The sequence below is a fragment of the Poecilia latipinna genome, unplaced genomic scaffold, assembly GCF_001443285.1.
Source record: "Poecilia latipinna isolate Pla-1442-1.1 unplaced genomic scaffold, P_latipinna-1.0 Scaffold258, whole genome shotgun sequence".
NCBI lineage: Eukaryota > Metazoa > Chordata > Actinopteri > Cyprinodontiformes > Poeciliidae > Poecilia > Poecilia latipinna.
The window spans coordinates 457088-471477 of NW_015112874.1; the positions used below are offsets into that span (position 1 = coordinate 457088).

The following is a 14390-nucleotide window of genomic DNA, read 5'->3' on the forward strand; positions in this document are numbered from 1 at the left end:
TTTTAATTATAAATCTAAGCTTAAACCGCATTTTAGACCAAGTACTTTTATTTATTCTTAACAAAATACAAAAATAGTTATTATCCACTGTGGTGATTTTCAAGAAGAAGATCCTTTCCAGTAACAGCTTTTAAATCCCCAGACAGGGTGCCAGTTAGCTAGGTTTTAGCCTTTGTCTTGAGTTGTGCACTGCTGCCCAAATTTGATACTCAATATTTGACGTAATTAATTGTCACTAACATTCAGCCACTTTCTTTTATTTATTTATTTGTCTTTTAGCGTGGTATGTATCTTATTACCTTACTTATTATCTATTTCACAAATTTCTCTATTTCAGACATGAAAATAACTAAGGGAACGTTATTGTGATGCCAAACCGCATTAAAAAGATGAAGCTGTAACTGATAGCTGCCCTGTAACTCATGAAACTGATTTAAAGGAAAAGTTTTGGAACTGTAATAAAGATTAGTTTTTTTTTTTGTTTTTTTTTGTGGGGGGGGGGGGGTTTCTCAAAAAACACAATTTGTCAAAATTTTTTTTTTGTGAAAAAGTGTCTGCAGTCCAGAAAATATATATTTTTTGAATGCATAAACTTGATATCAAAATGAATAAGCCAGTTGAAAGACATGCCATGCAGCGGAAGCCTTTACATTGTATTGGATTTATACTAAACCAAATTCCTGAGGAGCTGCATGTATCTAAAAGAGCATGCATGTTGTGGCATCCAGTTAATCATGGAATAAAAGCACACAGGGCTACTGTCGACGCAATATGTTTCCAAGGTCCTCAGCGTCTGCTGGGCATATGGTGCCGCACGTCGTCTGGTGATTTATACACACAGCAAGACACACACACGCAACATATGCAGGCACATATTTGATTTCATGGCCTGCAGAACCGTAACCCACCTGTGTTTATAGGTTTGAAACGCTATGATCCACCACAGCGCTAAGATCATAACAGTCAGCGCCGCCTCCCACGTGTCCTGCTCTCTCATCTGTGACTACACGGTGGGACCTCTGGTGGTGCAACAGCAACATACTTCAACGCTTGATGAGAAAGAGTTGCTGTGAGGTTTATGGTTTGTTTATTGATGGAGTGTGAGGGGAACAAGGGGAAGGATAGGAGGTGGAAGACCTTGTCAAAGGTTAAACAGAGGGAATGTGGTGTGAAAATAAATGAAACAGGCCGCCAGCCTTGCCTGCTTTGTGAAATCATTGTTTCCAACAGCTTTGTGTTTGCACTGGTCCACCACAAGCCTAGTATTGCTCCAGCATCTCTGAAAGAGCTAAAGTAAACCTGACATTTGCACACACACATGCACACACACACACATGAGCGCTTACAAAAAGTGCCCTCGCCTTGGACGTCCAGCCATTTTCCCCGGAGTCTTTAACAAAACAATCAAACCATTCTTACAGGAAAGTGAATATAAATATCAGACACAGCCATCACTTTTTCAAGCCGTGATTCTCAAGCTGCTTAAGCATAATCTGGCTCCTCGAAATGATATTTATACCAACTGAAATGTTATAAATGATGAGGGAGAAAAGACTCTAATCTTGTGGATTTATTTTTGAGTCTGTCTTACGTATTTAATCCTTGAGGAACAGTTTGATCCTAGTTATCAGCTTGACCACTCTATCAGAAAAACAAGCAAAGGAGATGGAGTGAAGAAAAACATTGTGAAGGGTGTATTTTCCAGAGCTGTTGCGCCTGCTGGAATCCATTCTCCTGCCTTGCAGCCCTCACCCTGCTGAACTGTTTTTTGTGGATGAGGACCAAAAGATAAAGACATGACCTCTCGGTGGACTTGCTGCCAACCGCCATGAGACTGTCTCCACAAAGGCACTTGCAGATATTACAAGCCGATTTGGAGCGTTTACGAGCGCCAACATTTCTGTTGGGAATGAAACATGAGCTGGGTTCAAGGAAAATCATCTAAATTACCTCCTTGTAAAGAAGCTGATTTTTGGGAACTCATCTTGTTAAATTATACTTCCGGTACTGTGCAAAGAGCTTGTACTTCATCCGTTTAAATCTTGATAATTTAAAGGACCGAGACCCTGTGAACCTGTGTTATATTTGTGACACTGTATCCAGCCCTTTATGACTGTATGGTGGTGAAATGAGGTGAGTTATGATTGCAGGTTAACTCTGGATGTGAACAGAAGGCTGTTTGTCTGCTGCGTCTATGGCACATGTGTGTACACTCACCGGCGAGTCTTCGATGTGAAAGGCTCATGTGTCTTAGAGTCAGTTACTTTCTTAATTATACCACTTACAGGCTTAATTCACACTCAGGCTCTTGTATGAGGTTTGAAAGAAAAAAAAAAAAGCCATCACTGCAAGGAAATCCTACCAACAGAAAGTCGGCTGTGTGAGGGGAATTGGACACACTTTTAAGGTTCTTCTTTTACCTTCTTTGATCCTTTAGACAGCCTTGTGGCATGTTTACTCTGAGTTAGCTGAATATGTTTTAATGCCATTTCCACTCGTCGGCTACTTTTGAAGCAAACTAGGCCCAAAAATGGTATTGGTTGAGGAAACCAGCGGCTTGGCCGGGGAATTTACAGAGAACAGGGAGTGATATGGAGGGCTTGGAGGGTGGAGGGAGTCTAAAACAGGACAGGGCAGAGCTGCACACATCTTTCCACTCCTGTGTTTTTATTACAGTGTGTTGCGTCTCACAGGAAGTGCCCTCCACAGTTTCTATAAAAACTTCTTGTTCAGAAATATTTCACGATAACGAGAAAAAGAGGGCACGCGCAAAGTTTGGAGTAAACATGTCTTTTCCACTCAAAGCGTTTTCAATTTACTTTGAGTTATTGTGAAAATACGAAATAATAAAAGGTGAGGAGTCGTTGGGACTTTTTCACAGCCCCTTGCAAAAAAATGTCATTTATTTTATTTATTTAACCTTTACCTAACCTGTTATTTACAACAAGGACTTGGCAAAAACAGCTGATGTGTTTTTTTTTTGTTGTTGTTTTTTTTTGTGATTTCCTGAAATAGAAACACACAATCTAACATGCAACGGTAAATTGGAAGGAAAAGGGTTTATGGTTCTCAGTTTTTAGTTTTTATTTTTTTTAACTTTGGGTGTTTTTGTACTCAGTTAAATCTTCTGAAATAAAATCCAGTCCCACAAACTGCCTTCAAAAGTACTCTAATTTGTACTTGGAACCAACATATGTGTGTTATTATTGTTATTCTCAGTATAAAGATAAAAGTTTTCTGTCAAGGTTAGGATATAAAACGGTTAGACTATAAAACAAAATGACCAAGTTTTTACTTATGAAATACTGCCGAATCCTTTACCCCAAAGCAGTAGGAGAATGGCACAACGGTAATAACACATAGCCTTCCATCTAGACTGATGCAAGGAGAGCATCAGTCAGAAAAGTAGCCAAGATACCAAAGTTTACTCTGGAGGAGCAGAAATCCACAGTTCAGGTGCCACAAACTGTCTACCGGACAAATTCAACCGCTATGGAAAAATGATATGTGACATGACCCAGTGGTGACACGCTGTGCTCATTTACCTGCTTTTCAACACACTCATGGAAAGTTATCGACTTTGACTTGGAAGTTTTCTGGCAGTTTCTGAGTTGAGGAGCATGCAGGGTAAATCTGGAGTGATGTAGAGGAGGTTACGTTGCATGAAGTAACACCAAGAAGGTCTGCCTGGAAAGTAATTTAAATTAATCTGCCTGGCAACTTCTAGGACATTGAGACACAAGCCTCTCCTTATAGTATGCTCTTTAAGTACCATATGAGGTTTTATTCCACGAGCTCCGGCCATGTTCCTTGCTGCCCACAATTAACTTTCCTCTCAACTGCAACGGTAAAGTTTACTCCATGGCTCATGTTCATCAGTATGAATTAAAACTTAATGCAAAAGTGGATAAATGTGTCACAAAGAGGAAAACAAGTTGTACAGGGGCCAGCAAAACTTTGAAAACAAATTAAAAATAAAAAAATAAACATATGACATCTAATCCGGAAAATAGGATACACCATAAAACTTGGAAATGCTTGCCACACTTTTCAGATTCTTATCTATGAAAATAAATTAAACGTAAAGCATTTTTCCTTCCATCTCCCATGAAAAAACAGATAAAAATACATATTTTGATTGCAATGTTAGAAAATTTATTTACAAGGCACAATAATATAACAATAACTTGTTTATTTAAACTACGCCTATGCTGATTTCTTCATTTCTCCTCTTCTAGGTGTACGTCTTCAGGTTTCTTTGACGTTAAACACATCCTGTGCTGCACAGGCCTCTGCCCACAGCCAGGAATCTAACGCTAACTTCCACGAGCCCACATGAAAAGCATTACAATACATGGAAACACAATCCTCTCGAGTCTCATTATATCACCTGCTAGCATAATAATTCTTGTTGCCTGAATTTCTTGGCAAGTAATAACGGCATCAGCCTCGATAACGCCTCGCTGACAATTGATGCATCATTACTCAAACATGTTGGCCAGTGTCTGTTTCAGATAAGAAGTGGGTCACTTTGGTCATTTCCTTCTCCGTGGACGACGTCGTTCCATTTCTGAGTCATTTCTTTTTTTCTCACAATTAGAGCCTTGTTTATATAGGATGTTAGGTTGAAAATGGCAGTTCGACATGACAGGGGATGGGGAGGGGGACTCGCTGTTTGGGTCACTGTGGCCTAGTGGCCTCGTGTTGTTTTGCTGGCCCCCCTGTGTAGGGGGGCCAATCCAAATGGAAGTCCTAAATCCTAGTTAATCTTTCACATCGCTGGGAAAGCTGGGTGCTTCACAACCACCCTATCTGATCATCAGCTTTCCTATGGTTCGCTGTCTGCTGCTACTCCGCTGAGACACAAACATCCTGTCTAGGGAGGGAGTGGGAAAAGAAAGGGTGAAGGAGAGCAAACAAAGTGAAGGTACTGACCAGAATGTCAGAGTTACACTAACGTACACTCCGACTCACAAGTGTTCTGGGTTGGATTCAAGTCTTTAGCTTGGACTCATCCAGACTCATTTAGTCGGACTGACACCATGATCAAACAATAGAAGTATACTGGTTTGGAATCCAGTTCACTGCTTATGATCTCCTTTCACAATAAGAGAAAGGTATTTTCTGCAAATATAAAACCAAGAACTTATAAAGTTATGCTATGGTAACCTCACAAAAGTCCTATGGATGTGCAAACTATTGAACGAATTATGCTCAAGACAGCATTGCCCCCTTGTGGAAAGGTAGTTGTAATGCTGCAATTACCAAGCCAATATTATTTTGTGGAAAATAGATATGAAATCATTTGTCTGAGGCACAGACTAGACATCTTAATTCATTATCTTAAAAGCTACAACTTAAATTATAAAAACAACTATTCATCTGGAAGTCCTTCTTGTGCCCAGACACTAACCTCCTGGCTGATGTCTTCAGATATTGCTTCAGTATTTTCAAATTTTTATCCTCGTGATGCCATGTGTTTAGTCAGCAGCACCAGTTCCTCCAGCTAAAAAAAAAGCCCTCAACTGTATGGATTGTTATGTAAGATTTTTCAATATGACGAGATGTCACTATGGCAGAACACATTGACAATGGATTATAATTTTCTTCAGCCGGCATCTTCTCAGGGCCTTTAGCTTTTGTTCTGGGACTGATACACACATCTCATCCTAAAATGTGATTTTCTCTGGGATAGAACCCATCTCCTTTCCAAATATTATGATTAATGGGCATCCCATTGGTGTTTATACTTATGTATAATTGTTCAAACAAATAAATGCACCTTCTGGCATTTGCAGATTGTTCCGAATGACGAACCAAACTTGCTGGAGATACACATTTCTATTTCTGATATTTTGGCTGATTTCTTGCAACCATCCTAAAATTGTACTCAAGGGAGAAAATGTGTTGACGGTGGGCCTCCATTTAACTTGAATGTTGTGAATTGACTTGTTAGAAGTTTACATCATGAAATTGTCACCTGGACGTTTCCATATTCTTCGAAGGTGTAGCGAAATCCTGATGAGAGTAAACTTCTGACTTCGAAGGCAGTCATAAAACAGCTCTGAAAAAGATTTTTTTACAGTCATCACTCTGACATTTTCAAACTGTATTTTACTGACCGTGAAATAATCCACTGTAAATTACAGTATTAAAGTATTTTAAATTTGGACAATAATCAAATGAGATTAGAATTTCTGAAAACATCCACCGAACCCAGCACACAAAACAATAAACTCCACCTTTAAATTATAAGATGAAACTTTGAATCGCATGCCAACCAGTTTTAGCATCGTTGGCCACCTACATTTTTTGGGGGGGGAATTCTGGATGGCATCACTAAAATCACTACCATGACAAACAATCAATTTAAACTTCCGCTGGATGTAACAAACAAAAAAAAAGTTCCTTATTTTTCGGAGTGCTTTGGGAATGTGCTAATTGTTTCAAATAGGGCTAATGGTGCTTGTTTGACCTGGACAAAATGATCATTTCAAACCTGCATTTTGAGTTTATTTAAGTTATTTTTGTCTAATAATGCAGAGTCTGTTGATAAGAGACATGTATGTGTATAAAAATCCTGTTTCTATTTTGTAACATGGAAAGCTAATGTCAATACCAACATTTCTTATGACACATCATTCCTCATGATGTCATGAGAAATGTTGTACCACTGGTATACTTGTACCACTAGATCACATTATTTGTGACCTCTGAGGCAAGTGTATGATATCTTCATTTGTGACAGATCCTAGTGACAGCAGCTCAGCAGGGACTCACACCCCAGACACAGGAAATTGCTCAAGGATGTAAACCGCAACCGCAGTATGGCTGGCCGTTGTTATGATCTTCTTGGGCCTCAGTGTTTTCTAGGTCTCCTTTTCTGAAATAACTGATTTTGTCATATGTTAAAATAACAAGTAAACTCAACAAAAATAACTTGCTTCATTGTTTACCTCTTAAGCGAAGCAACTCTTCCAAACAAATATGACTGGACATTTACATGTGCTCACCATGGACATGGATGTCAATCATTTTACACTTGTGGTCAATTATTTAGGATTAGTTGCATGTGTTTGAGTATATTGAATATTTCTATTGATCCAAACAGGCATAAAATATATATGTATATATATATATTGTATATATATATATATATATATATATATATATATATATATATATACATATATATATATATATATGTATATATATATATATATATTACATTAGGACACATACATACATACATACACCAATGTGTGTATGTGTATGTAAATTACAATTTTTGTAATTTACAAACTCATCTATTCATATTAAATGGTCTGGAAAATAAACCATGTAATATAGGACAACTCAAAAGGTTCATTTAAAGAAGGAGAAAAAGAAGAAAAAAAACAATACAATGCACAAAAGAAAACCCTGTAATTGGTAGAACCCAGCTATGTAATAGATGACATCATCATCCAGCCATTTAAGCAGGAAATACTGGGTCGGCCCCTCCCACACACCTGCCCTGCTGCAGAATCTAAATACTTTATTTTCCTTTTTGTTTCATATACCTTGAAACAAAAACAAAAAAAATCATTCAATGGTGTAGAAGTGTTAACTTTCACCGAAACATACACATAGACAGTGAGTGAAGCAAAGTTGCAAAGTAATGTTTAAATTTAAGCATTATGTCCAGATACAGAAAGAGTAAATGAATCAGAAATAAAAATAAGGGACAAGTGGTAAACACACTGAACCACTTTGTCACACCACTGCATCCTGCCAGTGTTTTTATTATGACACCTCCAAAATACTTCTTGTCATTGTGGTTCAATTACTCAATCTTAGACTGATCTGGCCATACAGACTTATTACAGAAGGTATTTGAGAAAATATTTGTTGCCATACTTAGCCCATGATCTGTATTTCAGTTTAATGTTATACAAATTAAATCAAACTCCTTTGTCGTAATGTTCTACTGTATACTTTGGATGTTTGCTGATGAAATATTACATGTACGCAAACCAGATACCACAAAGTGATAAGTTACCTTTTGTCTATTCTTTCCTTTGTAATTTTACAACAATAGATGCAGCCAATTAGAACAGTAATTCATAGATCACAGCATATTTTAGTGCAAGCAGATGCAGGACAGAGCAACATGTCATGCAGTGATACTGACAAACAAGAATCCGGGCAAATGGGAGTGTTCAGAAGACAGATAAATACACCAACTGGACTGAGTTCACATAAACTGAAAATGAAACTGTACTGCTCTGAACTGTATATGAGCCATCAAAACAAGCTATTTATGTAGTTTCAGGAAGACTAAAAACCTTTATAAAAAAAAAACAACAACATTGAGTTTACAGTAAACCAGGAAGAAAGTCCATTTAACAAAGATAGATGGCTGCAACACCCGACTCAAAGCTTAATCACTGTCTCACATCTGTCTTTATCTGGAACTGGAAGTCCTGGGACACTGTGCCACAGTTCAGCATTTGTAGCTCAGGGTTTAGTGCCCAGTGTCTCATTAGGCTTTTCAAATTCAGTGACATGCAAGTCTTATTCTCTCTGTATCATGGGAACTTTAACCTCTTCTGCAATTCTATTACTGACACATTTACCAGTAACAGTACTATTAAAAATTATTTTATTATAATCTGATTATCTGACTAAATATAACGTACAGGTTTTAAAGGATGACAATTCCTTAAAGAGAAACACCTGGGCAAACAGACCTACTCCTAAAAGTAATAAATTCATCACTCCACTTGTTAAATTATAAATTAAGTGTCATTAACAGCATTTCTGTGGAAAGTTGAGTTGAATTTCTGTAGCTGTAATAACACCGGATTAGAAGATTTAAGAAACCAACACATTATGCACTAATCTGAAGATCTGAAGAACAGATGAGAAACATAAAAGACCTCTATCAGACTGGAAAGGGTTAATAGCATTATATATGCATTGTAAACATATCCAGGAGGTCATAAGCATAATTATATCAGCATCTAAGATACAGCAATGAGAATGAAGCTGTGCAAAAGACACCAAATGGAAATGCCAATTACTGATAAAAAAAAAAAAAAAAAAAAAAAAAAAAAAAAAATGGTTTTGATAGTGGGATAGTCTGGGACTAACTTGTATCTTCTGGAGACATGAGACCAGGCAAGGGGAGAAACAAGAAATAAGGAGTAACAAAAAGGCAAAACATGATTTAAACAGAATAAAGAATAACTAAACATGAGGAATAATAGTGTGAATCAAATGTGAATGAAAACACAGAAAACCAGGGCATTATAGAGACAATGGAAACCTAGTACCAGGAAGGAACAGAAGAACCCAGCAGAAAAGATATGAGTGAGACTAGCTTTTGAACGGAGGAGTTTGCTGACAAGGAACAAGTGACTGATAATCGGGTGCAGGTTAGTCGGGACCAGGGAAGCAGGCTGAGTTGGGGGGGGGGGGGGGGAGATGGCACAAGGAAACAAGGAGTAACAAAAAGGCAAAACATGATTTTAGTGGAATAAAGAACAACTAAACATGAGGAATAAATAACATAAAATGAAATAAGAACAGATTATCTAAAATAAAACAGAAACAACACTGATCTAATTAAAAGAATAACTAAGGCAGACCACCGAAAGCAAAACTGCAAACCAAGAAAACCCCTAAAGCAACCAAGATCCTGATATAGGCATCGCTCAAAAGATAATGAAAATGTAAAAAAAAGATATGTTAAAAAACCTGTTTTAGCTGCAATAAAAATTGGCATTTGGAGTTATTTGTAGCTTTCTCAAAAGTCAATGTGAAAATCTTTATTGACATTGCAGAAATTCAACCTTTCTTACTCATGTTTCCACTTACCCAGGTAAAAATCAGCCCCTTGTCCCATGTTATTCACATTGTACAAACTAAGTTTGGGGCTCTCATCTGTTGTGAAGAGATTGCTTCCTGGAGCTGTGGACCATGTTGAAGTTTGAACTTTACCCAATTACTAAAGTTTGTCCCTGATGTACAGTATGTCAAGCCCCAGGGCAACTGTGCTATGAAGCTTTCTGGAAATTGCCTGCGCTATAAACAACCATCCTTAGCTGCAAAGAGAGAAGTGACATTATTCAGAACTTCCCTTTCTGTTTGCTGATTTGCCCAGTAGAAGTTTTACCAGAGGAATCCAAGTCAATGGGTGAAAGCCCAGACTATGCTGTGAAGAAATATTTGAATGGACTTGCTTTGAAAACGACAGGACTAGTTTCCATCAGTGTTTTAATCAATTTCTTTGATACCCAAAAGTTTGTCTCAGCTGGGCTTATGTAGATTTGAAAATGTCTGAGAGTAGAAGTGCCAATAAGGAGTTTAGGGTTTTGAGTAGCTTAATATTTGCATCAACGCCTTCCTTACAGTGTTTTACTTTCTCCACATCAGATATATAAGTCAATCCATCTATCCATCCATCAACAGCATCTATCCATCCATCAACAGTAGCACCTTATTTCTTATTTTACTTTGCATGTTATTCACTGTTGTGGATGAAATTGCCCTGACAAACATTTGAGTTTTCTCTGGAAGTGAAACATCATCAAGGAGGAATGCTACAGTAAGTTAGGAAAACAGATTACAGTGGAGCTGAAAGCCTCATGTCTACATGATCAAACTCCAAATTCTTTTTGCCATATTTAAGGTGAGTCTTCACACCTGCAAGTTGTGGTTAAAAAGTGAAAAGCAGCCATATTATTCCAGCATTATCAATAAAAATGTAACCACCTTTTGTATATTACTGTATTTCATGTTATAGACGTGTCAAAAACTCTTCATTCCTTGTTCTTCTAGAAAACTTGCTCAACAAGTCCTGCAATAAATACACATTTGACAAAATCGAGAGGATGAGACAAGGATATGTGCTTTTGCTTTTTGGTAATGTAGGTTTAGTTCATAGTAACGCATTAAATAATTATCTTACAGTTTCTCTCATGTGTGATTTATTTGGGTTCTCCATCATTGGCCATTCTCCAGCAGAAGAACAGTTCTCCATTTGTTATTCCACTGGGTATTTTAGTAGGGAAAATTATATATTTTTTTTTTGTTCATTTTTTTAGATGCATAGAAACATTTTGCATTCATTGGCTCCTCATCCAGATTCAGTTTGAAGTCAAGGTAGTTAGATGTCCTTAGTTGGTTAGTTGAATATTTAGACTCGTTTCAGATTCAAGGCTTTGTGATGGCAGAGTCAGAGCAATGTCAAAGCATTGCCATCCTGGCTGACCATTGCCATCACATGATCAACCAGTGTGATTGCCATAGGCACCTATGGAGTCATTGTATTTTCCGAATACTGAAACACATTGAAAGAAAACTATCCATGAGATCAGTTGTTGTGAAGTCACAAGTTCCTGGGGGGAACAGACTCAATCAGTCACAAGACTGTTGAAGCTCCTATCCCCAGTCTTTGACCCCTGAATGTTTTCTTCCTTTGATACACCTGGAAATCCAGTGCAAAACCATTTGGAGAGAAAAAGACCAAACCTTTAGGCCGGTAAAATTTGCCATGGTTGGATCATACAATGTGAGTGGACAGGAAAGGGATAATTGACCTACCAGTGAAGACCTTGCTATGCAGTAGTGGAGTGAGACATCACTCCACTTGCATCACATGATCAAGAAATGATCGCACTCTCTAAAGGATATTTGACCTTTTCCTCCCATCCGTCACACCCAAGTCACTGATAATCTTGGGTGAGTTTTCACCCAAAAGAGAAACTTACCCAATATTTGTGTCATTGTGAAATTATTACATTTCACTAGTCTAAAACCACTTTAAAAGAGTGGGGTGAGAGTGAATCCAATCCAGGTATATGGACACATATACAGTCAATAACATGCATTCCTGTTTGACCCAGTGCAGGTAAGTTTACTTTGAGTCACTGAATGTTAGAGAATTTAGTGAACACTAAATTTGTAAGCAGAAATGCAAAAAAATATGTGACTTTGAAGACATCTGAAGTTCATAAACTCTAATATTCAAATTTATACTTATGTTTGAGACTGACACGTCTAATTTCAAGCAAGCAACATTTGATTATAAGATTAACATGTTAGATTGATTGTGGTACGTAATTACAGTAAGCCAGATTACTTATATACTTTTCTGAGAAGTGATGTGAGAGGTTCAGGTAAATTAGGCCTTTACAGTGCAATTGCCGCATGAGGGGTACTAAGAATTTCAAGCAGCTTTGATTTTTATGTAACTGTACAATTGCTGACCAGGAGCTACGTGACATCTTAGCTGCTTCTCATAACCTGCTGTATAATACACTATGCACAACACAGGATTAGGCTAAGACTCGGCCCAATAGCAAAAATTGTCACACAACTGGAAAATCGGCTGAAAATTAGCCAAAAATCATTCAGTGTATTCCCAGCTTAAGTAGGAAATCTCTGAGTGAGCTTTCAAGTCTGTGGGATGAAAGAGTACATACAGTTAGTCACAGCAAACGCTTGGCCAATAGCTTTGTCTAAGAAAGAGACTAGGCTAAGCACTGAAAGACTGGGCCAGGTGAATCATCAGTAGCTTAAATGACGTCCCTACCAGGAAGGTGTCGCATCTCAACACCTTCAGAGCAAATATAAAGTTAAGAGTTGACATGACAGCAAATATTGCAAAATTAGAGCGAAGACTGAGGCTTAATATAAGTATAACTGCAGAGAGGATCATCTAATCCACTCTATAGACTTTATCAAAATGGAAAGTCTGAAGGCTAGTCTTAAAAGTGGACAGTCTGTCCCATGAACTATAATTGAGAACTGGTTCCACTGAAGAGAAGCTGAATAACTAAAAGTCTGCCAGCCATTCCACATTAAGAGACTCTAAGAGCCTCCAACAATCTGCATAGCAGTCTAAGAGGGAAATGCTCTGCTAGGAGCAAATTGAACAATCTGATTGCTACTATTAGATGAAGATTGACTATTGAGGACTGCATATATGAAAATGAGAATTTTAAATTATTCTTCAACAGGGAGGCAATGAAGGGAAGCTAAAATAGGAGAAACATGATCTCTCTTTTTCATTTTCATCACAACTCTTGATGCAGCATTTTGGACCAGCTGAAGGCTTTAAACTGTCTCCTGTGAGTTTCCTGATAGTAAAGAATTACAATAGTCCAGCCTTGCAGCAGAAAATGCATAGCCTAATTTTTCAGCATCACTCCTGGACAAGATATTTCTAGTTTTCTACTGAGAAAATGAAACCCTGGAAACCCGTTTAATATGGGTTTTAAATTACACGTCCTGATCACTTTGGTTTAGCACAGGAGTCAAATTTAATGTCGTCCAGATTAGATGCCAATATAAGCTGCCTATTTTTCAAAGACTCTGGTCCAAAGACAACAACTTCAATCTGAATTCAACAGTAAAACATTTAGAATCCTCCAGGTTTTTCTTGTTGTTTAACTGGTTGAATTCATCAGGATTTATAGATAAATATAGCGGAGCATCATCAACAATACAGAGGAAATGTATCCTTTCTTTTCTTTTCCTTAATATTCTTTTCAGTAGTGACTTTTAGTGTTGCTACTTCAGTGCTATGAGCTCTGAAGCATAGGTGAAACTCTTCAAATCATTCAATTCTTTCAGAGGTCAAAATATTGTTAAACATGTCAATAAATAAAAATACAACTATCAGGGAAGAATCGCTGAAGATGAAAAAATACTTGACTTTCCTCTCCTGTCTTCATAAAAAGTGGTTGCTGGTAAGCTGTTCATTTTGATTGGGGAAAGTGAGCTCCCAGCATGTAAGCCTATCACATGACGCATCACTGGAAAGCCAGGATGTCCTATATAAAGTAGTACAGTAGGGTGAACAAAATGTCCTCAGTAAGGGACACAAATTAATGAGCAGGGTCTCATTAAAAAATGAAGGATGTCATTTTTATCTACTCTTGAGCATGTTGAGTTTCAATGCAATCAGCATAATCTATAGACGGCCTTTACTTTTCAAAATTTCAAACCACATGGATCTGGTGTAAGTACACTAAATGTAAACTGTGCTGAATTAAAATCTCATAGACTTCCATTTAATAAAATTAGTTCAGTTTAAACTTTATACAAAAAACGGAATAAACAGGGTTTTAAAGTCATAAACTTGTTTTATTGCTCAATATGCAAAACGGATTTTAATTACAAACTTTTTTTTAGAAATTGTTTTAAGTACAATGTTATAAAATGTTAAGTGCTTTATATGATTTCGTTTAGTTCATACTGAAAGTAGCGGCCGCTGTAGGTGTCTTTCCATATAAACAACTTTACGTAAGTATTAAAAAAACATTATTTGCCACATGGAAATAATTTTAAAAAAAATCTTAGAAAAAGTGGAGTTAAGTCAAACAAAGTTAAGGCAAAGC

At 37.3% G+C, this 14390-nt stretch overlaps 1 long non-coding RNA gene across 1 annotated transcript in view; it reads right to left on the bottom strand.

Moving 5' to 3' along the window:
• Window positions 1-13107, bottom strand: part of LOC106947853 (uncharacterized) — a 22222-nt gene extending 9115 nt beyond the window's left edge. The window contains exons 1-3 of the long non-coding RNA XR_001425054.1: window positions 13006-13107; window positions 8581-8586; window positions 5414-5420 (exon numbers count right to left, since the gene is read on the bottom strand). This is a non-coding gene — a long non-coding RNA (uncharacterized LOC106947853). The remainder of the gene's footprint in view (window positions 1-5413; window positions 5421-8580; window positions 8587-13005) is intronic.
• Between the last annotated feature and the right edge of the window lie 1283 nt (window positions 13108-14390).